Source organism: Macaca nemestrina, chromosome 7 (assembly GCF_043159975.1).
Source record: "Macaca nemestrina isolate mMacNem1 chromosome 7, mMacNem.hap1, whole genome shotgun sequence".
NCBI lineage: Eukaryota > Metazoa > Chordata > Mammalia > Primates > Cercopithecidae > Macaca > Macaca nemestrina.
In genome coordinates, this window is record NC_092131.1 from 63,481,165 (window position 1) to 63,506,738 (window position 25,574).

Genomic DNA, 25,574 nt, shown 5'->3' on the forward strand with positions numbered 1-25,574 from the left:
TTCACATGTCACATTCTGTCTGCCTGAGACATGAATCATTTTTTTGTCCAGCATATCCATGCTGTGTATGCTAAACATCCATTAGTCTCCTAGTGGCCTTCTCAGTTATCAAATTGACTGTTGTGATATTATAGTGCTTGCGTTTGACAGAGCAGAAGCACCATCGCCTTGGACAAACACCGCCTCTTTAAGTTCCAGCTCCCTTTCTAGTGTCATGCATTTCAAGGAAATCACTTCTCTTATTGCAAGCAACCAGAAAAAGCAGACAAGAAAACACAGATAAGACAGCTGGGGCACAGAGGGAGATGGGGGGAAAGTCTCTTGAGTAACTGCCAAACTTCACCCTCATACAATGGGCCCAAGTAAAACAGTCAGCCTTAATAAGCACATTCTCTCCCTTCAGGTGCACTAAGATAGGGAGGCTAAAAGCAGACTAAGGGATGTGCCTGCAGCTGCAGAAAGATGTATGGGAACAGACACACAACTCTCTCTGCCAGATAAGCACAACAAAGAGAACAGAAGCAGTCCAAGCCTCTGCTAAACTCTCCCACCCTGAATCCTTAAAAACTCTTAATCTGTAAGAGAATGTGGCTCTGACCTAACTCAGCTAGCCACCCCTCTCAGGTTTATTTAAAATGATCCTGTCCCTGTTGACTGAAAAGCCACTCTTCGTGTTTCTCTCCTCTTTCTTTGATTTTTACAGTCTTCAAGTAACCCTTATTTTACTAAATCGTTCTATTTTGTTATTAGTTATTGTTGTTAATGTCTTACTTTGCCTAATTTACTAACTAAACTTTATTGTAGATAGGTATGTTTAAGAAAAAACACGGCATATAGAGGGTTTGGTACTATCTGAATTTTCAGGCATCCACTGGGGGTCTTGGAATGTATCCCCTGTGGATAAATGGGGACTACTGTATTCTATTTAGATATCTGAGAATAAACTGACTGCAGGTAGTTTTTTGTAACTACTCCACCTTGCTCTATTTTCAGTTTTGTCATTTCTGTTGCAATGGTCAGAAACACCTATTATGGATGCTACTAATACCATTCTCTCTTATTATCGTCATCTTTCTTAGACTTCTTGGTGTCCCTCATTCATATGGTGGACATTGGTGTCCCTCATTCATATGGCGGACATTGGTGTCCCTCATTCATATGGCGTTTTTCCATTTGAATTCTCCAAAGTTTATTTTTAAATTTTTATCGTGATACAGTTCATGCTCTACCCAGGTCCTCTTTAACTGCCAGTGCACTCAACTCAACAAATGCTGTTGATGTTTGCTGCCAGTGCCTCACAACTGAACAAATATTCTCCAAATATTTGTCTTAATAAGGAGCCACCTCACCTGGGAGCCATGACCTGCTTTCTTCCCAGTGCAGCCTGCAGCTAACATTTCTTTGATGGGAGAGGGGCTCTAAAAGGTTGGCCTCCTTGCTTCAGGTAGAGCTGACTCTGTAATATCTTGCAGATTCAGAGATCCTCATGAAGCTAGGCTTTGTCTAAGACCACATACTTGCATAGCTTTTTTCCTGCATTACCTTTTCCTCACTCCTGTTCCTCACTCCCCATCTCCTGACAGCACTCCTTCAATAAATAACTTGAACAAGAATTTCCATCTCAGACACTGTTTCTAGGGAACCCAACATAAGGTGATCATTTTGATCTCTTCTTAAAGCTTTGTCTAGGCAATCCCATGCTTCAACGAAAGCTAATTTGCTGACTTGCAAACTCTGCATCTAGTATTGTCTCCAGTGAAGGGTGTCCAGGTTCTTGGCATCTTGAACAAAGAATTGGACGAAACACACAAACACAGCAAAGAAGGAATGAAGAGATTTATTGAAAATGAAAGTACCCTCTACAATGTGGGAGCAGGCTCAAGCATCGGGGCTCAAGGGCCCCGTTTCAGAATTTTGGGGAGTTTAAGTACCCTCTAGAGATTCCCTTGGTTATTTGGGATATGCAGTAAATGTAAATGAAGAGGATGAAGTAAAGTAACAAACTTACTTACTTGGCCTACACCCTATGGAGAAGATATTTTCCTGTCATAGCTGAAGTGTGAATTGGCCTTATGTTTCCTGCCTGTAGACCCTATTTGCCTGCCTTGATATGTCTTATCTAAATTTCAGACTGGGAAGTACATTTGTCTACTTTTTGAGGATTTTTCAAATTTGGAACTGCCTCCTATCTCTGGACAAGGTTGTATTTTGATTCTTTAAATTGTATTGATTTAGAAATTTCAGAATCATAAATTATTAATTATCAAATTCAGTAGTCTTGTGAATATAACATCCTATGGCATATAAAGATTGCAGGCCGGGCGCAGTGGCTCACGCCTATAATCCCAGCACTTTGGGAGGCGAGGCAGGCATATCACCTGAGGTCAGGAGTTTGAGACCAGCCTGGCCAACACAGTGAAACCCTGTCTCTACTAAAAATACCAAAAGTAGCTGGGTGTGGTGGCACATGCCTGTAATCCCAGCTACTTGGGAGGCTGAGGCAGGAGAATCACTTGAACCTGGGAGGCGGAGGTTGCTGTGAGTAGAGATCGTGCCACTGCACTCCAGCCTGGGCAACAGAGCAAGACTCTGTCTCACACACACACACACACACAAAAGATTTCAGTGACATAAATGACAAAATTGGATTGTGTGTAGCTCCTGTTGTGGTAGCTTTAGCTCTATTTGCCTATCAGTGTTCAAGAAAATGAAAGTGCTACTTTTATAGGGAATACCCTGATTCCATTCAAATTTGAAAAAACAGAAATGAGAAGTCAGAGCTAAATTCTGGTGTACATACCTCTATTACTGTACTGATTGCATTTCAATTGTTTGTTTTCTTATTTACATGCTCTCTACCCCTTAAGGACTTGAAATGCATTTTGTTCATCTTTTCTTGACGAAATCATAGGTACAATAAATGTTGGTTTTTAAATGAATGTAAAAATAGAGAAAATAAGGCAAAAAAGAGAGTAAGGTTTCACATGGTAGAGAAGAACCTTTGACCATCAGTTCTTGATTTATTGCCTTTCAGCTTTGCATGCACCCTTCAATATATTCTCTGTGATAAACAATAAAATTTCTTCATGTATTTTCTTCTGTGAAGTGAATTGGATGTTAAACTCTCAGTAGAGAATACTGAACAGATATGGGCAGAGGAAAAGGCTCTCTTGAAGATTCCTATACAGACCATGGTTTGGTGGTGTGGGTGTGAGGATGTCTGGTGGCTCCTACCCTAGCCATGGACCCAAAACAAGATTCTCCTTTGACCTTTCAGCCTCAACCTTGCTATAATCTTTCCATAGCCCTCTTGACACAAAAACCTGGGCTCCTACATGCACTTCAGAGAAGGCGGCTCTGAAGGCCTTTTGCTTTAACCAGCAACCAGACTTGCATTGTGCACCTGTGCCACGAATTACTGATCACCTCCTCCTTAGCATGCACTCCGACAGATGCCTATTTTTTTCCCAGCAACTCCAGACCAGCTCAGGCATGATTGAAACAATGGATTTCTCTGCTATCCAGCTGGCAAACCATGCTTTCTCCAACGAAGTCTGAATGCCTTCCAAGTTTGTCCTCCATTGGGTATTCTTGCAGAGCCCTAGGGTGCCATATACAATTTCCTTATATCTTATAGATACTCATTTATTATAGATAATAATTATTTATAGTAACCTTCCCCCATTTAACTTACCATGCGTTTTCTGTCTCCTGATTGTACTCGGACTGCTACAGTTTCTGTGCTACAAAATATCTTCTGAAGTTTGGCATAAGGGGCATACTTAACACTGGACATTTACATTAGTTTTATAGAAAAACATATTGGAACCCAAGAAAGTTATAAGTTCTTTCATTATTTGATTTTTGTCAGGAAATTTTGTGTTTATTTTTACCCCTATTAGTATTCTGGATTAGATAAATATAAATAAATTGTTTTGCTTCAGACTTATCATAATGTTAGTTTTGAGCTGTGAGCCTTATACACATTGCTTACAAGTAAATGGGCATATGGAATCCATTAGGGCAAAACTAAAGATATTTCTCCTATTTGGAAAGATTATTTTGGGATATTAGGAAAATGTATTAGAAATAAGGAGACTATCAAAATTAGATGGAGGTTAATATCGAGCATGAATGTGTGAGAATATAAACATTTCATGGTTGCAGGCGCCATGAAGATATTGAAGGGGGTCATTGAGCATGCTATGAATCTGTCAGATTTGACTATTCTAGTTTTTAAAAGTTTTAATTGACACATTGTAATGTACATATTTAAGGGATACGATTTGATGTTTTGATATATGTATATGTTTTATAATGGTCAAATCAGGGTAGTTAGCATATGTATCACCTCCAACCTTTATTATTTCTTTGTGGTGAGAACATTAAAAATCCTCTCTTGTAAGTAATTTGTAATAGACAACACCTTACTGCTACCCATAGTTACACTGCTGTGCACTAGAACAACATGATTTATTCCTCTTATCTAATTGTAACCTCTTAACTGTTGACCAACCTCTCTCTATCCTCCTCCTTTTTTTCTGATTCTACATGACTGAGATCATGTGGCATTTGTCTTTCTGTGTCTGGCTTATTTCACTTAACATGATGTCCTCCAAGTTCATCCATGTTGTCACGAATGACAGAATTTTATTCATTTTTTTATGGCTGAATAGAATTCCATTTTGTAGATATAACACATTTATTCATTCATACTTTGTTGGACACTTAGGTTGATTCTCTGTCTTAGCTAGTGCTGCAATTGTACTCAGACTGCTACAGTTTCTGTACTACAAAATATCTTCTGAAGTTTGGCATAAGGGGCATACTTAACACTGGACATTTACATTAGTTTTATAGCAAAATATATTGTAGCCTAAGATATTGCAGGGAATGGAGATATCTGACTGTCATACTGAATTCATTTCCTTTGGATATATACCCAGTAGTGGGATTGCTAGATAATATGGTAGTTTTAGTTTTTGGAGAAACATCCACATAGTTTTCCACAATGCCTGTACTAAATTATCTCACCAAAAGTGTGTAAGTGTTCCTTTTTCTTCACATCCTCTCCAATAGTTGTTTTCTTTTATCCTTTTTGGTAATAGCCATTCTAACTGGAGTATGGTGTTATCTCATTGTAGTTTTGATTTGCATTTTCCAACGATTAGTGATATTGAGCATGATTTTTTTCATACAGCTATTGGCTATTAGTATGTCTTCTTTGAAGAAATGTCTCATAAAGTATTTCAACCATTTTTTAATGAGTTTTCTTTCTGACTGTTCAACTGTTTAAATTCCTTATATATTTTGGAAACTTACCCCTTTTCAGACGTACAGTTTGCAAATATTTTCTTATATTCTGTAGATTGTTTCTACTGTTAATTGTTTCCTTTGCTGGCAAAAGCTTTTTTCATTTGATATAATTCCATTTGTTTGTTTTTGCTTTTGTTGCCTGTGCATTAGAGTTCTTATTTCAAAATCCTTGCCCAGCCCAATGTCATGAAGCATTTCTCCTATTTTTCTTCTAATAGTTTCATAGTTTCTGGCTTTACATTTAACTCTTTAATCCATTTTGAATTTATTTGTGTATATGGTGACAGGTAGGGGTCTAATCTCATTCTTTTGCATGTGGCTATCCAATTTTCTCAGCACCATTTATGGAAGAATCTGTCTTTTCCCCAGTGTATGTTCTTGCCACATTTGTTGAAAACTAGTTAGCTCTAGGCATGTGAATTTAGTTCTGAGTTTTCTATTATGTTCCATTTGTCTATGTTTCTGTGTTTATGTCAGCACTATGATGTTTTAGTTACAATAGTTATATGGTATATTTTGAAGTTAGGTAGTATGATGGTTCCAGCTTTTTTCTATTTATTAAAGATTGCTTTGGCTATTTGGGGTCTTTGTGGTTCCATATAAATTTTAAGATTGTTTTTCCATTTCTGTGAAGAATGTTATGGTTATTTTGATAGGGATTGCATTAAATCTGCAGATTGCTTCGGGTAATGTAGTTATTATAACAATACTAATTGTCCCAACACATGAACATGAGATATTTTTCCATTTATTTATGTCTTCTTCAATTTCTTTTAGTATTTTGTAGTTTTTCATGTGAAAATCTTTCACCTTCTTAGTTAACTTTATTCCTATTTAGATTATTTTTTGTAGCTCTTGTAAATTGAATTGTTTTCCTGACTTCTTTTTCAGATATTTTATTTTTATCATGGCACTGATTTTTTTGTTTATTTTGTTTCCTGCAACTTTTCTGAATTCCTTTATTAGTTCTAATGCTTTTTTTTGGTGGAGTTATTAGGGTTTTCTACATATAAGATAATGTCACTTGACTTCCTCCTTTCCAAATTGCACGTCTTTTATTTCTTTCTTTTGCCCAATTGCTCTGTCTAGGATTTCCAGTACAATGTTGAATAGCAATGTGGGCATCCTTGTTTTGTTTCTAATCTTAAAGCTTTCAGTTTTTCTACATTCAGTATGGTATTGGCTGTGGGTTTGTCAAATATGGCCCTTATTGTGTTGAGGTATATTTCTTCTATACCCAGTTTGGCGAGAGTTTTTATCATGAAGTGTTATTGGGGTTGTTGAATTTTGTCACACACTTTTTCTGCATCTGTTGCAATGATCATATGGTTTTTGCCTTTCTTTCTGTTAAGGTAATATATAACATCTATTGATCTGTGTATGGTGAACCATCCTTGACTCCCTGGGATGAATCCCACTTGATCATATGAATGATCTTTCTAATGTGCTATTAAATATGGCTGTTAATATCTTGCTGAGAATTTTTGCATGTATGTTTTATCAAGGATATCCACCTGTAGTTTTATTTCTTTGTTATGGCTTTGTCTGGTTTTGGAATCAGGGTAATGCTATTCTTACAAAGTGAGTTTGGAATAATTTCTTCCTCTTCAGTTTTCTGAAATAGTTGGAGGAGAATTGCTGAGTTCTTTAAAGGTTATGAAGAATTTAGTAGTAAAGACATCAGGCCCAGGGTTTTTCTGCGAAGGGTGACTTTTTGTTACTGATTCAATCTCCTTACTTGTTATTGGTCTGTGCATATTTTCTATTTCTTCATAATTTAATTTTGGTAGGCTGTGTGTGTTCGGGAATTAATTCATTTCTTCTACATTATCAAATTTGTTGGTGTATAGTTTTTCATAACAGTATCTTATGATCCTTTGTATTTCTGTCATATCAGTTCTAATGTGTCCTTTTTCATCTCTGATTTTATTTCTTTGCACCTTCTTTCTTTTTTTCATCTGGATAAAAATTTATTCTTTTTATCTTTTCAAAAAGTCAACTCTTTATTTCATTGATCTTTTGAATTTTTTAAGTCTCTATTTTATTTATGTCTTCTCTGAGCTGCCTTGTTTATTTCCTTTTACCATTTTGGGTCTAGTTTGTTCTTGTTTTTCTAGTTCCTTGAAGTACATCATTAGGTTTTTTTATTATAATTTTTTATATGTAGGCATTTATTGGTATAAACTTTCTTTTTACAACTGAATTTGCTGTGTCCCGTAAGTTTTGGTATGTTGTGTTTTCATTTCACTTCTCTAGGAAGTTTTAAATTTCTCCTATAATTCCTTTATTGATCCATTGCTTATTAAAGAGCATGTTGTTCAATTTTAATGTATTTGCAAAGTTTTTGCAATTTATCTTGTTGATTTCCAGACGTAAATGGTTTTACTCAGAAAAGAGGAAATTGTGTTAGTCCATTTTCACACTGCTATAAAAGAACTACTTGAGACTGAGTAATTTATGAAGAAAAGAAGTTTAATTGACTCACAGTTCCACAGGCTTAATGAGAAGCCTGACTGAGAGGCCTCAGGAAACTTACAGTCATCATAGAAGGTGAAGAGGAAGCTGGGGCCTTCTTCACATGGTGGCAGCAGAGAGAGAGACAGTGTGAAGGGGGAAGTGCCACATACATTCAAACAATCAGATCTCATGAGAACTCACTGTGATGAGAACAGCAAGGGGGAAGTCCACTTCCATGAGTCAGTCACCGTCCACCAGGCCCCTACCCTGACATGGGGATTACAATTTGAGATGAGATGTGGGTTTGGACACAGAGCCAAATCATATCAGAGATGATCTCTATCTTCTTAATTTGTTAACAGTTGTTTTGTGACCTAACATGCGATCTTTATAGGAGGACATTTCTTGTGAAGTTGAGAAGAATGTGTATTCTGTAGCTGTTGGACGGAATGTTCTGTAAATGTCTATTAGGTCCCTTTGATCTATGGTGCAGTGTAAGTCCAATCTTTCTTTGTTGATTTTCTGTCTGGATGATCTGTCCATTATTTAAATGGGCTGGCATATGCTTCAGTTAGGGAGAAAACAGTTCTGAGGCACTAAGCTGAACATAATGCCTTACATTTGCAGTACTAAGAATATTTGCTTTACATATTTGCATGCTCCAGTGTTGGGTGCATATATATTTGCATTTGTTATATCCTCTTATTAAATCAATCCTTATGTAATTATGAAATGACTCTGCCTATTTTTACAGTATTTTAGTTAAAATTCATTTTATCTGTTACGGTCACTCCTGCTCAGTTTTGGTTTTCATGTATGAGGAATGTTTTTTTTCCATCTCTTCACTTTCACTGTTTGTTTTTAAGAATGAAGTGAGTCTCTTGTAGGCAGCGTGTAGTTGGGCATTTAAAAAAATTATTTAGCCACTCTCTACCTTTTTTTTTTTTTTTTTTTTTTTTTTTGAGATGGAGTCTAGCTGTGTTGCCCAGGCTGGAGTGCAGTTGCATGATCTCAGCTCACTGCAACCTCTGCCTCTGGGGTTCAAATGATTCTCTGGCTTAGCCTCCTGAGTAGCTGGGATTACGGGTGCCTGCCACTACATCCAGCTAATTTTTGTATTTTTAGTAGAGATGGGGTTTCACTGTGTTGGCCAGGCTGATCTAGACCTCCTGACCTCGTGATCCACCCACCTCGGCCTCCCAAAGTGCTGGGATTACAAGCATGAGCCACTGTGCCTGGCCTCTCTATCTTTCAATTGGTGAATTTAATTCAGTTTCATTTAGAAATATATTGGTAGGTAAAGACTTCTCTGACTTTATTGTTTTCTGGTTGTTTTAAAATCCGTTGTTATTTTATCTCTCCATTGTTTACCTCTGGTTTGTAGGTTTTCTGTGATGCTACACTTTTTCTTTCTCTTTCTGATTTGTGCATCAGTTATAATTTTTTTATTTGTAGTTACCATGGACTAACATAGTCTTGTAATTATAACAGGTGATTTACACTGATAACAACTTGACTTTGGTTGCATGAAAACACCTTAGAATTTTTCCTCTGCCCCACAGTTTATATTTTTGTTGCCCTAAAATTTTTAAATTTACATTTTTATCTGCTAGCTATTTTTTTTAATATTGTCTCTTTAGCCTTTCATACTAGTAAATAGGAAGATTTATAAAGCATCTTTATAATACTGGAATATTCTCAGTTTGAATATGAATTTTCCTCTACTGGTGAGTTTTGTACCTTCATATGTTTTCATGATAGTAATTGTTGTTTTACTTACAGTTGTAGAACTCCCTTAAGCATTTCATTCTTGCTTTTCTTTTTTTCTTTTTGAGACAGGGTCTCACTGTGCCACCCAGGAGTGTACAGTGGAGTGCAGTGGTGTGTGATCATGGCTTATCGCAGACTTGACCTCCTGAACTCAGGCAATCCTTCCACCTCTGCCTAATGAGTAGCTGAAACTGCAGCCACATGCCACTATGACCAGATTATTATTATTATTATTATTTGTAGATACAGGGTCTCACTCTGTTTTCCAAGCTGGTCTTGAACTCCTGGTTTTCAGGAATCCTTCCACTTTGGCCTCCCAAAGTCCTCGAATTATAAGCATGAGCCACCATGCCTGGCCCCTTAAGCATTTCTTGTAAGGCCAGTCTAGTGGTGATGAATTCCCTCAGCTTTTGCTTATCTGTGAAGGCCTTTATTTTCTTCTTATTTTGGAAGGATGGTTTTGCTGAATACGGTATTAGTAGTTGACAATTATGTCTCTCAACAATTTGAATGTATCATCCCATTCTCTCCTGGCTTATAAGTCTTCTGCTGAGAAATCTTCTGATAGTCTAATGGTGATTCCCTTATATGTAACTTGACAGTTTTGTCTTGCAGCATTTGAAATTCTCTATTTTTGAAAGTTTAATTATCATGTGCCTTGAAAAGGGTTGAGTCTAACTGAGGACTTTTGGGTTTCTCAGATCTGGATATTCATATCTATTACAAGATTAGGAAGTTTTAAGCTATTATTTTATTAAATGGGTTTTCTGTGCCTTTTTTTTCATCTCTTCTTCCCCTGGAACTCCTGTAATGTGAACATATGTTCGCTAAATGGTGTGCCCAAAGTCCCATAAGCTTTCTTTATTCTTTTTTATTCTTATTTCTTCTTTTCCCCTCTGACTGGGTTATTTCAAAAGAGCTGTCTTCAAGTTCAGAAATTCTTTTTTCTGCTTGATCTAGTCTGTTGTTGAAGGTCTTAATTGTATTACTGTATTTTTAATTCACTTTTTGAATTCCTCAGCTGTAATATTTTTGTTTGCTTTTTTTCTTATTTCTTTCTATTGAATTTCTCATTCAGATCATGAATTGCTTTTCTGATTTCATTGAATTGTTTGTCAGTATTCTCTTGTATCTTGCTAAGTTTCCTGAAGGTAATTATTTTGAATTTCTCTTCAGGCATTTTGTAAATATCCTTTGTGGGGGTTTTACTACTCATGTATTATTGTGTTCCTTTGGGGGTGTCATGTTTCCTGGATTTTTGTGTTTGTTTCTCGTATCTACTGATATGATATCTACTGATATCTATACATCTAGTGGAACAGGTTGCTTTTTCCAGTTTTATGAAATGATTTTGTAGGGGGAAAGTTCTTTTTTTTTTTTTTTTTTTATCTGTAGAGCATCCTGGGTGTCAATTGGGTATAGTGCATTGGCTTTGTGTCTGTGTGGACTCAGTAGTGTGGTCTCTGTGTAGTTTCTTCAACTGTATTTCTCATTGGCTGATATTTGTGTTTGCCTCAGTGCCTTAGCTGTGGGAGTTTCTGATAGCCAGGGTACATTTTTGCCGGGTGCCAAGCTGGTTGCAGGGCCAGACACATGCAGGCATGGTTGGCCAGCCAGCAGTGTGGCAGTCTCTCCCAGAACTGGGTTACTAACAGACTGGGTATCAGGGTGGGCACAGATGTGGCAGGCCATTGTTAGTGTGGTGGACCCTCTGGCAAAGCAGGGCTCTACTGAAGTGACTGTTAAACCATCCGCAGGCTCTCACATGTACTATAAACTGCCTGGCTGCCTGACGGGGGCACATGTGGGAGCAGTAACCTGGCTGGTAGTTTGGTGGTGTCCCTGCTGTGCAAGTCTGCTTATTACCCAGAGGAGCTAGTTGACATATGGCTTCAAACACTGGGGTTTTAATCATTTGTCCAGCCTATAATCCTAGTACCCAGGGTCATGGTGTTTCAGGCATGCATGTGAACATGAAAGAATGATATTGGGACCTAGGCAATGGATAAAGGCAATGTCTTCTGGCCCCCAGGGTAGAACACACTCTAGCAGTGGGTCTGGTGTTAAGATGGTGCTATGTAGTAGCAGTTTACATCACAAGAGTGGGGGATTCACAATGTGGGTTCCTATTCCAGAGCAATGCAGCTGTGCCAACTTCTAGCAACTCTCCAAAGTGAGTTTGGGACCTGTGAGGGCTAGGGGATTCTTCTATAGAAAGGACCACTGGCATCTGTGATGATAATGGGACTCCAGGGTGTGTTCAACTTTTCTTTTACCTGTAAGAAGAAATCCCGCCATCTCCAAGCTTATCCTGGTGGGGGAGACATTGTAAAGTGGCAGGGTAACTTGTACCCCTCTCTCTGGTGCTATCCTAAGTGTTTGTGGTCCACAGGATTTTTACCACTCCCTGCTGTTCTCTAGGGTACTTCATTAGTCACTCAACTCAAAATATAATTTTTTTCTTATTGTTTTGGTCCCTTTTTGTTGAGGTGGGGAAAGCCGGATAACTCTAGTTGGCATTTTACTGATGCCACTCCATGACTTTTCGATTACAGTTTTTGCCAACTACAAAAATCAGTCTTCATCTGAGTGTTCCCTTTCAGTTCCTAAGTGTATCAGCTAGGATTCTTTCTGTTGCACCAGACAGAATGCTAACTCTAACTGATTTTAAAAATATGGGGGATTTATTGGCTTATATAACTTGAAAATCCAGAGGATAGTTTCATTTTAAGTGTGGCCTGGTTATAGGCTCAAACAATGTGATCAGGATTTCATTCTCCTCTTTATTTCTTATCTTTTTCCCTGTTGGTTTCATTGTTACTCTTCAGGGGTGGGAAAAGGAAGTTGTCACATAGAAGTTTTAAGCCTACATTTTCCTGGGTTAAAATCCCACAGAAGTGAAAGCATCTTTTTCTGAGTATTCTGATCAAATCCTTGCCTATGTTCTGATTGGAACAACCTGGGTGCATGTTTAACCTCGAACTAAAGAACTAGCAGGGCATGGGTTTCTGCCCCCCTTTTGAGGTTGGATTACCACTGGAACCAGATAGATTGAGGATCAGTTGGGTGTCATTATCTAAAGAAATTCAGCGTGTGGTACCCTAAATAAGGCCAATAAAAACTTGGTGGGAAATATACCAAATGTGCATTGAACTAAGCATATCCTAGATGAGTCTGAGTGATTCTCACTGGCCTCAATGCCGTCAGTCTACACTAGATGAATCTTGCTGCCTTGAATCCAAGTATTCAGTTTGCTCAGCATAAGTACCTGTGTAACCATTGAACCATTCTGACTCTAATCCTTTATGGAAATACATTCAGAATTTGCCTGTTTTTTTTGCTTTTTTGTTTTTTTTTTTAAGTTAGGTAGATTACCTGTCAGGTTTACCACGCTTTGAGTAAATATGTTGGTTGTGGGCATCTGCCTTTCCATAGTTATCTTACCTGCTAAAGCATCTGTGCATTTTTAAAATCACTTCTATTTGCTAACTACTTTATTGATTATTCAATGCACCCATTTACAGTGTCTCAAGCTTGATAGTCTAATATGTTAAAAGCAGAGTGGAAGGTAGATGAATCTCTACTTTCAACTTCATTTTCCTCATTGATGATAAGAAAACTCACATTGAGGGCTTGCTAAATAGTAAGCAGGTTTATAAACAATTTAGATGTATTAACTTATCCTCACACAAAGTGAGGTAGATACTATTCTTATTATTTTACTTGTAAATAATTTGAAGCAGAGAGATATTAGATAATTTTCTCAGGGTCACAAGAATACAATGATGTGAACATTGAATTCTTACCCAGGTAGTTTGATATCAAGATGTGCTTTCCTAACAACTACACAATGCTGCCTCTGATGGACGCTCATACATTTATTCTTGATCATTTCCTCACCTTGCCAGATGTGCCCTGACTATACTGTTAATAGGCTTGCATTATTCAGGTGAGTCTTAGTGGCACAGCTTTCTCATGCCAGATATTTTTGCATAGCTGCTGAAACTTTTCATGTACCTTCTAGATACAGAAACAAACTAGGAGTCTTTAGCATATACTGTGTTCCAAAGCTTGGAATTGAACAGCCAGCTCCCATGTAGAAACATATCCAGCCTGCTGGCTTCCTTTTGCACTTCTTTCTCACATTAAACTTCCCATTGCTTCAGCCGTTCTACCAGCACTTGAGGGAGGTAGAGTCATATAATGGGACAGGGAATCACTTGGGACTCAGATTTGGGTTGCAGTTCTAACCTGGTAGTTGAGATATGTGTGAATTTTGGTGTATTCATCTTCTCTGTGCTTCAATTTTTTCATATGTAATGTGCTGAAAAAAATAGAATTTATGAAACAGAACTTGATTCAGTGTGGCTAAAAAGAAAAGAAACCACATTTCACAAATAATGCTAACGAATAAGGTTTAGGAGGAAATAATTTTGGAAATACAAATAATGTGCTGATGATGAGATAATGATAGGGACAGGAGGCAGGGAAATTCTGGGCACAAGAGAGCTGGTCCTGGCCAAGGGCCCTATGCTCAAGCTGAAAAGCCTAATACTGCGGCCCAAAGTGAGAACATACATCCCTGTTTTCCTGCTTGAATGTTGTCTTTTCTGATACCACCCATAGCCCACCCTGCCCCCATCATGACCCTATAAAAACCCTAGAACTCAGCCAGGAGAGAGGAGAAGCAGCTGGATGACAGAAACTATGGTTGGACATTGGAGAGAAGCAGCTTGACTTCAGAGGGACAGCTTGACAGTGTAGCTTCAGAGATGAGTCTGGCGTAGCCTCAGAGAGGAGTCCGGGGATGACTGGACTCAGAGGAAGATTACCTTTCTGCTCTGTTCTTCCCACTGAGAGCCACTTTCATCAGCAATAAAATCCACCATGTTTACCATCTTCAGTTTATTCACACGACCTCATTCCTCCTGGACACTGCACAAGAACTTGGGTGCCACGAGTGCAGGTGCAAAAGGCTGTCACACTAACCCTCCACCAAGCTGTTACCACTTAAGCTGTCCGTAGACAGAAAAGCTAAATGGGCACTGTAACACTCCTTCTGGGGCTTCAGGGGTCGTGGGCAACCCACTAGATGCTGCTGCAGAGCATGCACGGAGTTTTGCCCCTGCCAGAGCCCAAAAGTGCTTGCCCTCACTCCTGCACATGCTTACCTGTGCTCCCCATTCCACAAGGGGTAGAACAAGGGGTGTAAAAAAATTTATATTCTGTGATCACAGGTAGTTTCAGAAAAACTCTTAATCCTTGCTTTTCTTCTCCTGTCACACCACCATAACAATAATCATCAACACGGAAGAAGACTTTTGTGACCAAATATGTGGATTTTTTTCCCCACCACCAAGCTAGTAACTAATTCTACAACAGACACTAACTGGGTGTCCTCCAAGTCAGTTTTAATGCTATCTACATGGAAATAGTGTCATATCCTACAGGTTGAGGGTTGAGTCCCCAGGATTACCCTTTAGACACCAGTCACAAGTCCAGGTCTCTGGAACTTCTTTTTCTTTTTTTTTTTTTAAGAGACAGAGTCTCACTCTGTCACCCAGGCTGGAGTGCAGTGGCACAATCATGGCTCGCTGTAACCTCACCTCCTGGGTTCAACAATTCTCCTGCCTCAGCCTCCGAGTAGCTGGGACTACAGGTGCATGCTGCCACAGCTGGCTGATTTTTTGTATTTTAGTTGAGATAAGGTTTCACCTTGTTGCCCATACTGGTCTTGAACTCCTGTGCTCAGGCAATCCACCTGCCTTGGCCTCCCAAAGCGCTAGTATTACAGGTGTCAGCCAGCATGCCTGGCCTGGAACTTCTGATTGATGGTCTTCAATTTGGGGTTTCTGTGACCCTCTTTGTGGTTTCAATTAATTTACTGGATTGGCTCACAAAAATCAGGGAACACTTAGGTTTATCATTTATTGTCAAGGATATTACAAAGGATACAGATGAAGAGACTCATAGGATGAGGTATGGGGAAAGGGGCACAGAGCTTCCATGTCCTTCCTGGGCATACCCTCCTCCAGAAACCTCCATATGTTCACCTATCCAGAAGCTTTCTGAACTGTGTCCTCTTGGGTTTTTTTAGAGACTTCACTAAGTAGGTCTAAATAGTTAAACCATTGGCCATTGCTGATCAACTTGACCTTCAGTCCCTACCTTTCTCAGGAGTCTGGGGGTTGGGGCTGAAAGTCCCAACCCTTTAATTATGCCTTTGTTTCAGGTGATCATCCCCATCCTGAAGCTATCAGCCAACATTAGTATGCAAAAAGATAGCACTTTGGAGATTCCAAGGATTTTTAAAATTGTATAACAGGAAACAGGGATACAGACCAAATAGGTATTTCAAATATCATAGGGGTACACAATCAAAAACGATTACTTCTGTAGGAACAGACATGTGGGGCAAAAAGCCGTACTTAACTTTAAATATATATGGACTCTGTCTCTTGATATAACCCTGAGAAGGAATGTAGATGCTTCTTTCTTAAGAAGACAAGACAAATTCTTCTTAAGACATTTAAAATTTCCTGTTTAATTTTTCTGGAACTTAACCTTCATAGGCAAGCACTGGCAAGCCTTATATTTTCATTTAAATTTATCAAATAAATTTGGTTTAGGAAATGACATTTTTCCTTCGAGCTGTAAGTGAACTTACCAGCCTTGGGTAAGCAGAATGGGCTCCAACCTGAGTTTCCCTGAGGGCCTTCAGCAAGCAATAGCAATAACAACATAAAGTACTTCCAGTGGATTCAAATCCAAACATGATACAAGCTTTGTTTCTTTGACAATAGTAATAATTAATAGTGCCTTCCTCAGGAGATTTATTGAGTATATAATGCTCAGCAAGCGCAGTGTTGTTAATGTCAGGCCTCTGAGCCCAAGCTAAGCCATCATATCCCCTGTGACCTGCATGTATACATCTAAACAGCCTGAAGCAACTGAAGATCCACCAAAGAAGTGAGAATAGCCAGTTTCTGCATTAACTGATGACATTCCACCATTGTGATTTGTTCCTGCCGCACCCTAACTGATCAACTGACTTTGTGACAATACACCCTACCCGCCCTTGTGATCATGTGATAATGTACTTTGTGATATTCCTGCCCTTGTGAATGTACTTTACATGATACACCCTCCCCACCCTTGAGAAAGTATTATGTAATATCCTCCCACGCCCTTAAGAAGGTACTTTGTAATATTCTCTCTGCTCTTGAGAATGTACTTTATAAGATCAGGTATTTTGTAATATTCTTTCTGCTCTTGAGAATGTACTTTGTAAGATCCACCCCTTGCCCACGAAAAATTGCTCCTAACTCCACCTCCTATCCCAAAACCTATAAGAACTAAGGATAATCCCACCACCCTTTGCTGACTCTCTTTTTGGACTCAGCCCGCCTGCACCCAGTTGATTAAAAAGCTTTATTGCCCACACAAAGCCTGTTTGGTGGTCCCTTCACATGGATGCGCGTGACAGTTAAATATAATGAACTCCCAGTTTCTCTTCAAAGAATCAATGTATCAGTACGTTCAGCTCTCTTATTCTTTGATTCTCCATTTTAAAGTTTAACTTCCTGGTTCTCTCACCTCCCTTGCTTCTAGTTTCAGTAAACAACTTTCCCGCCAGTCCTAATCAGTAGTTCACATCTGTTCCCTGGTTACCTGCTCTGTCCTGACTCATCCTGGTCACCTGCTTTGACCTAAGTCACCCCTGGTCACCTGCCCCGTCCTGACTCATCCCAGTCACCTGCTTTGACCTAAGTCACTCCTAGTCACCTGCTCTGATCTAAATCATCTCTAGTTACCTGTTCCTAACCATCCTTCCCTCCAAACTACTCACCCCACCACTCTGGCTCATACCCCTGCCCTCTTTGAAATAGCCAATCGGAATTAGCTTAGACTGTGCGGTCCAGCCCTAGCCAATAGGGGAACAACACAGCAGCAGGGGCTACCTGCATCAGGAATAAGAACTCCTTCCCCTCAAACCAGAAGAGCACCCACGCTCTGCAAGAGCTCTTCTGCAAAGCCTTCCTTCCAAAATAGGACCTGCCAAGTTCCAGGCAAGCTTCAGTCCCTCAGTCAATTGTGACTGCTTGAGTGTGTCCATTTCAGTTCCCTTCCCCTCCCAGAGCCTCTGCAATACATACTCTTCAAAGAAACTATCTCCAGGAAATGAAATAATGAATCATAAATTTTATTTCAAAATGTAAACGTCACTAAACATGCATACACGTTAAAACAATAAAATTTACAATTTCGTTTAAAAAAAAAAAAAAGAACACCTTCCCCTCCCCTGTCCAGGTGTGCTTTCACTCACCATTTCTCCATTCGTGAGTCACACCCTTCTATAGAAGTAAAAATTGCCTTGCTGAGAGAATTAAATTTACGTTCAAGTGCTATTTCTTCACGGCACCGAGGAACAAGAACTTTGCATTTCTAACAGTGTCATAAATATTTAATAAGTGAGGAGGGAAAAAAGGGAAAAAAATTAAAGAAAGAAAGAAAATAGAAATCAAAGAAGAAAAAAAAAAAACAAGCTGCCTCTATTAGCTGACTCATTTCAAAGGCAGTAACAGGCAAAGTTTCGATAACGTTATCTAAGGGCCACAGCTCAGAGGAATGTCCTCTAAAGACTCTCCCAACACTCCCTCAACTAAAGGATGTGAAGAGACAAGTTTTCCTATCTCTCCTTTAGTGTGAGTAAACTTTCCCCTAGAATCCCATCCCCTCTGCTATGTAAACTATACCTTGCTTCTTGCTCTGTAAGTTGTATGAATTTCTGTTTTTCCTGTAGTTAATGACTGCAGGTTCCTGCTTCTTCATCTAAGCAGTACAGCCTGAGCAGGTCTAGCTTGTAGCCAGCTAGGCGCCATGGTAGGGGTAGCAAGATGAGTCTTTGTGAAACTCCTTTGAACTAACCAGATAACGACCATCTGGGCTGCATAGTAAGGAGTATACTAAACCTGAGTTATAAGCCTGTCTTAGTTTGATTAACGGCCTTTGTCCTGCCTCTGTAAGTTTGCATTTGGGCCGCTTAGGAGTACGTATATAAGCAAAACCTTGTTTTTGTTCTGGGCCCAGTTTTTTGGACATTGAGTCTGCTGGGCTGGGGTACACTCAATAAAAGATTCTCCTGCTATACCCCGAGGTCTCCTTTGCCCTCTTGATTTTCTGCAACATAAGTAGTAGTTACCCTTAACTTGCTACATGTAGTAACTTATCCAGAAGCCTATCTTTGTGTTTCCTATCACACACTCCCCAATGCCTTCCATCCCCTCCTTTAACTGGGAACTCAGCTTCTCTCCATTCTTCTGCAAACCAAAAATCAATTTCTAAGCCCTCCAATAGACTGAATGGACTCCTCTCTTGGCCAACGGGATTCCCAAGAAATCTGAAAAAGTAGTTCAGACAATGACGGGAAGGGGGCTGGACATGCCTCATTATACTCTCCTCCGTTTGGCATTCAGACACAACCAACCAGCACTAACATTAAAACAGAGATCTTTAGACTGACAAAACAGACTCTTTGTAGTAAGAAGATAAAAAATTCCAGTCTGACTCTAGTATAGCATCACATGACAGATAGCAGGCCCTGAAATAAATCTAAGTATTTTACCCCAAAATATATTTCTTTGACATATTTTGAAATGGTCTCACAAAACACTCTTGTGGGGGATGTTTATACTCTGTAGAGAATCCTCTTCTCAGGTCTTTTTCTGATCCTGAAGAGATTAGCTGAGAGTCTAACACTTTTTAAAGGTCTGAATAGGAAACTTTTGGTATCTATTGCTTCTAAGGGCAGCCACCTGTGAGACTTTATCTATATAATAAGGACTTTGGTCTCTACAACCCCTTATCTATTTTTTTCTTTGTTTTGAGACAGAGTTGCACTCTTGTCACCCAGGTTGGAGTACAATGGCATGATCTTGGCTCACTGCAATTTCCGCTTCCCAGGTTCAAGCAATTCTCCTGCCTCACCCTCCCGAATAACTGGGATTACAGGTGTCTGCCACCATGCCCAGCTAATTTCTGTATTTTTAGTAGAGATGGGGTTTCACCATGTTGGCCAGGCTGATCTCGAACTCTTGACCTCAGGTGATCTGCCCACCTCAACCTCCCAAAGTGCTGGGATAACAGGCATGAGCCACCGCACCCAGCCCACAACCCATGGTCTTAACCCAGACACTCCTTTCTATTGATTCAGGTCTTTAGATAATAATTTAACTTTTTCAACCAATTGTCAATCAGAAAATCTTTGAATCCATTGTTAAAGCAAACTAAATGTGGCCTGAGAAGGACCCCGTACTTCTATATTTGAGTCCTTGTGAATGAACTGCAACTTAGCTTAATAGGCAGACAAGATTGAATACCTAAGTTAGGAGTATGTGCCTGTAACAACAGCTGAGTGCTGATGCCTTGCCTAAAACATATTGTGAAACATATTGTGCTTTTTTGTGTCTCAGCAGGAGTTGGTGGATATTTATCCTTAAGGTCATATCAATGTCTCCTGCTAGGGTCTGAAAAGATACCTTAATTATTCCTAATTCCTACCTATGTGCAATGGGTTTTGTGTTCTTTCACAGTCACCAGCCTAAGGTGTAACAGGATATTCTGGCAGCTCGCGAATCTTATAAACTGAAAAGACTGATTTCAGTTTTCCTAAGTCATATCGATAATGCTAGCATGTGGAATTTGCACTAGGTAAGCAGGGCTGCCAATGGTTATTTCTAGCTTCTCAGTGGCAAAAGCCACAAAGCCACAGAAACCACAATTTCATATTCATTTCTTTCTTGCCTATGTTTAGTACAGTGCCTAAAATTGAGATGTTTAGCAAATGGCTTAATAATTGTGTCAAATAAGTGAATTCCAAAAAGATCCATAGTGCAAAGTAAATAAGATCTAGGTACAAGAAAGATCACATAGGAGCAAACACAAATGTAGTTTTCTGTTATTTTTAAGGAAGCTAGTTTTTTGACCTGGGGTGTTTAACAAAGATTTCTCTTTTACCTGCAGTGTTTTGTTCTCAGTTATTAATGGATCAGTATTTTTTTTTCCAGAGTACCCACCTATTTTTTATATAACCTTGAACTTCTACTTAATTTTTCTGTGTTAGTTGCTTCTACAAAGGCACTGCAGTTTCTGAAAACAAAGCAATGCAACTTAAGCCCTCCTGTTGTGGATGAAACAGGACTTTGGGATATGGCCATTGTCAGCAGCAGGGAATCAGAGATCATAGGGAAATTGAAGTCTAGACTCACGGTATACTTGGAAGGATGACTTACTAGTATTGTTTTTTGTATGAATACTTCCTGCAGTGATATAAAAGAGACATGAGATAAGAGAGCTGGATTGTCCAAATCATTTAGACCAAGTTCAAAATCAGGACAAAAATGTCTCTCTCTCTCTTTTTTTTTTTGAGACAGGGTCTCACTCTGTCACCCAGGCTGTAGTATAGTGACATCATCATGGCTGACTGCAGCCTGGACCCCCTGGGCTCAAGTGATCCCCCTGCCTCAGTGTCCCAATTGTGTGGAACTACCCTTGTGTGCCATCATGTCTAGCTAATTTTTTATTTTTTAAATTTTTGTGGAGATAGGGCCCTACTGTGTTGTCCAGGTTGGTCTTGAACTAGCCTCAAGTGACTCCTGCCTTGGCCTTCCAAACGGTTGGAATTACAGGTGTGAGCCACCATGCCCAGCTTGGAATGTCTCTTTTTTGTTTTTAATTTTTCATCTACATATTTTCTCTCTTCTATTCCTCATTTTGCTTTTATGAAGAACACAAATTTAGGTTGACTCCAGCCTTATTTTTCTTAGTGTCACCTGACTTTATTTCCTTCTCAAAATCTCTTAGTTAAATATTCAAATTTTTTATTAATAACTTGTAAATCCATAATTTAATATAATCTATAGGGAATCTTTTTGATTACTTTAGATATATGCATTTTCTTTGGACTGATCATTCCTGAAAGTCTGGCTTTAAAATATAATTTATATATTAAATTTCTTATTAGCATTTGAAAAAAAAACTTGATTATTTTGGACAGCACGTTAGTTATTTTTTAATTTTCTGACAAGTTATCTTGATATCGGTCCCCAATCTATTTCTATTGTCTAATATTGGGTCCCATCATACATTACATTACTTTCTTGGATCCTACTATTATTATGAGATCCCTACAGTTAACAACTCTATGCTGGGTGCGGTGGCCCATGCCTGTAATCCCAGTACTTTGGGAGGCTGAAGTGGGTGGATCACCTGAGGTCGGGAGTTCAAGACCAGCCTAACCAACATGGTGAAACCCTGTCTCTACTAAAAATACAAAATTAGCTGGGTGGGGTGGTGCATGCCTGTAATCCCAGCTGCTTGGGAGACTGCGGCAGGAGCATCTCTTGTACCCGGGAGGTGAAGGTTGCAGTGAACCGAGATCACACCATTGCACTCCACTCCAGCCTGGTGACAGAGCAAGACTGTGTCTCAAAAAAAAAAAAAAAAAAAAAGCTCTGATGTGGGTGGTGGTTAGGACGTATATCAGCTTTTTATGAATTTGGCAATTACTTCCATCTGTTTTGCATTCATCAAAAAGTACAAAGTGTAACCATGAGGAGAACTAACAAGTGGTAGGGGGAGAATATAAGAATTAGGGGTTATTATTGGGGCTATTTTACATAATACTACATGAGAGGGTACTTACAGTAAAACAAAACTTTTCCAAGGCTGTGTATACTTAGCAAGCAGATGGATTTCTATAATAATGGTATCTCTTTTTTTTCTCTTAAAATCAACTTTATTACTATAATTTGCATACAGCCAAGATATTTAAGTGTGCAGTAGATGAGTTTTAACAAAAGTATGCAGTACTCCCCCCTCACCCACAGGAAATATGTTCCAAGACCCCCAGTGTATGCCTGAAACTGCATATATAACCAAACCATATAAATACTATGTTTGTTTCCCCATACATACTTACTATGATAAAGTTTAATTTATAAATTAGCCACAGTGAGAGGTTAACACTAATAACTTAAAAAAGAACAATTATAACAATGTACTATATCATATGGTTTATCTCTCTCAAAATATCTTATACATTCTTAACAGTTTTCAGAAAGCAGTTGGTGTAGATAGCTGAAACTACAGAAGAGAAAACTGTGAATAAAAGGGATCGACTGTACCCTTATAACCACCACTCTAATCAAGATATAGAACAGCTTCATCACTTCAGTAAGTTTCCTCATGCTCCTTTGCTTTGATCTTCACGCCCTACCCAACCCTAGGCAACTGCAAATCAGCTGTTGCTATAAATTATGCTGCCTTTCTGAAATAATACAGTATGTAAACTTTAGTGTATAGCTTTTTCATTAAGTGTGTTTTAAGATTCTTCCATATTTTTTTAGGTATCAGTAGTGTATAAATTTTTATTTTTTATTTATGGAGTGATATTCCATTATAGGAATATACCATAGTTTGCTAATTTATTTACCTGCTGATGATAATTTGGGTTGTTTCTAATTTTAGGCCATTGTTAATAAAGCAGCCTCAAACATTAGTGCTAAGGTATTTTTATGGGAATAGATTTTCATTTTTCTTGGGGAAATATTTAGAATGAAATTGCTAGGTCATATGGTTTGTATATTTTCAACATTATTAAGAAACTGTTTTCTACAGTGGTTATACTATTTTACATTCTACTTAGCAATGTATCAGAATTTTAGTTCTATCAATTCGTATCGTCAGTCTTTTAAAATGAGTGTGTACTGCTATTTCATTGTTTTAATTGACATTTTCCTGGTGACTAATGATGTTGAGTATATTTTCATGACTTACTGGCCAGTTGTACATCTTTGTTTGTAAAGTGAATGTTCAAATTCACTTTACATTGGCTAATTATGAGAACCCTGACTAGAGAGCTAGAGAACTAGGTAACCCTCTCTAGAGAAATCTGACTAATACAGATTTTGGTATCATGGGTGGTTTTAGAGGAACAGAATATTAAGGATGAAGTTCTTTCATTGGATTTAGGGTTTCTGGAGGTGATTGTTTAATATGATTAGACCTTATTATTTGCTTATTTTTAAAATGTGTGTGCTCATTTTTTTTTTTTTTTTCCTGTAGAAGCATGTAGTTGGTTGGTCCTGCTTTGCTATAGCCTGACAATCTGCTTTTTAAATTGGGGTGTTTAGACCATTTACATTTAATTGCATGATCAAAATAGTGGGGATAAAGTTTTGATCTTGCCAGTAACTTCAGATTTGTCTAACATTATCTCCTTTCCCCCATATTATCCTGCTTTCTCTTGGATTCAGTACATTCTAGTACTTTATTTTATAGTAACTGTTGGTCTATTAGATACACTTACTTGTTTTATTTTTAGTAGTTTCTATAGGGTTACAATATACATGTTTAACTTATTGTAATGTAATATTAACTTTTCAAACTATATTTTAGCATTTCATAGTATAAGAACAGTATATTTTCATTCTTACCTCCTGTCCTTTGCTATTATTATCAAGTGTTTTACTTCTACACAAGTTATAAACATAATTTATAGATTTTTCTTTAAACAGTTATCACTTAAGTAAATTTTAAAATGAGTAATATACTTTATATTTACTCACATATTTACCACTTTCAGCACTCTTTATTCCTTGTGCACATTTAAATTTCTATCTGCTAATTCTATAATTTTCCACCAGCCAGAAGAACTTTCTTAGTTTTGCAGTCCCTGCACTCCTCCTTCCCTCCTGCTTCCAGTAGTCCCTGTGTCTATTGTTTCTATCTTTATGCGCATGTTTACCCAATGTTTAGCCCCCACTTATAAGTGAGAATATGCAGTATTTGTTTTTCCGTTCCTCCATTAAGTCACTTAGGATAATGGATGGAAAGAATCAGTATCATTAAAATGGCCATACTTCCCAAAGCAACGTACTGATTCAATGCTATCCCAATCAAACTACCAATGTCCTTTTTGGTAGGAGAACCCTGACTAGTTGCGAGAACCCCTAGTTGCATTCATGTTGCTGTAAAGGGCATGATTTTGTTATAAGTACTGCATTTTTTCTTTATCCAATCTGCCATTGATGGCCATCTAAGTTGATTCCATGTCTTTGCTATTGTGAGTGGTACTCTGATGAACATGAGTTATGATAGTTAATACTGCGTGTCAATTTGGTTGGATTGAAGGATGCAGTATTGATCCTGGGTATGTCTGTGAGGGTGTTGCCAAAGGAGATTAACATTTGAGTCGGTGGGCTGGGGAAGGCAGACCCATCCTTAATTGGGTGGCCACCATCTAATCAGCTGCCAGTGAATATAAAGCAGGCAAAAATAAAGTGAAGAAGGGAGACTGGGCTAGCCTCCCAGCCTCCATCTTTCTCCTGTGCTGGATGCTTCCTGCCCTCGAACATCATATTTCAAGTTCTTCAGTTTTGAGACTGACTGGCTCTCCTTGCTCCTCAAGCTTGCAGACAGCCTATTGTAGGATCTTGTGATCAAGTAAGTTAATACTTAATAAACGCCTCTCTCTATACATACCTGTTTAGTTCTGTCCCTCTAGAGAACCCTGACTGATACATGAGTGCATGCGGTTTTTTTTTTTGTAGAGTGATTTATTTTCTTTTGGCTATATACCCAGTAATGGAATTGCTGAGTCAAATGGTAGTTGTTTTAAGTTCTATGAGAAATCTTCAAACTGATTTCCACACTGACTGAATTGATTTACATTCCCACCAACAGTGTATAAGCATTCCTTTTTTTCTGCAGCCTCACCAGCATCTATTGTTTTTTGACTTTTTAACAAAAGCCATTCTGACTGATAAGAGATAGTATCTCATTGTTGTTTCGATTTGCATTGCTCTGATGATGAGTAACGTTGAGCATTTTTTCAGGTTTGTTGGCTGCTTATATGTCTTTTTTTGAGAAGTGTCTTTTCATGTGCTTTGCCCACTTTTTAATGGGGTTATTTGGCTTTTGCTTGTTGAGTTGTTTAAGTTCCTTATAGATTATGGGTATTCGTTTTTTGT

The 25,574-nt window shown here is 38.5% G+C and overlaps 1 long non-coding RNA gene across 1 annotated transcript in view; it reads left to right on the forward strand.

The window, feature by feature from the left end:
* LOC105481911 (uncharacterized) overlaps nt 1-22,770 on the forward strand; it is a 199,198-nt gene extending 176,428 nt beyond the window's left edge. The window contains exon 7 of the long non-coding RNA XR_011625371.1: nt 22,654-22,770. This is a non-coding gene — a long non-coding RNA (uncharacterized lncRNA). The remainder of the gene's footprint in view (nt 1-22,653) is intronic.
* The last annotated feature ends 2,804 nt before the right edge of the window (nt 22,771-25,574 follow it).